Here is a 632-nt window from a genome sequence, read left to right on the forward strand (position 1 = left end):
TCCCACACTGTGTCTCTGGTGTTGTCCCCTGTAGGGCTATGGGTCAGTGAGGGGCATCATGTCTCATAGTGGGGCCGGCCATGTGGTCCTCTCTGTGGACTGGCTGCTCTAATTGGGAACATCGTCCTCAAGGCTTGGTGGGCCAGGATGTGCTCCACTCTCTCCTCCTCCCCCTTCATCTGCTCCCATGTGCTCTGATCAGATATGTCCCCCTCCTGGAGCTGCAGATTCAATGCCATCCTTTGAAATAAATTCTGGGGGGAGGGGAAGGTGTCCACGTAGTAGTTGGGATTGGGGCCGGCCCCAGTACTGTGGTTTTTATATGTCTTCTAGTTTGGTCCTTTTCTCATCACGAAAACGTCCTTCATAGTAAGTCTTCTTGCCTTCAACGCTCTTTTTCCTGCTCGCAGCCTCAAGTGTAAGTCCTCGGGTGGAAATTACTGTAAAGCCCATGAAAGCTGTGTAAGGTGGCACCTTGTCAGAGAAGGAAAACTCAAGTATGTTCCACTGAAATGAGCAGTGGAAACGTGGTAAGGCTGCTGTACCCTGGCAAAGATGAGGAACTGGCAGGACTCTGAAAGGCAAGGCAGCCGTCAAGCTCCAGCTCTCACCGCTTTCATGCACCTTTGATA

This window comes from Echinops telfairi, unplaced genomic scaffold (genome assembly GCF_000313985.2).
Source record: "Echinops telfairi isolate 266 unplaced genomic scaffold, ASM31398v2 ScPeMD7_7420;HRSCAF=8458, whole genome shotgun sequence".
NCBI lineage: Eukaryota > Metazoa > Chordata > Mammalia > Afrosoricida > Tenrecidae > Echinops > Echinops telfairi.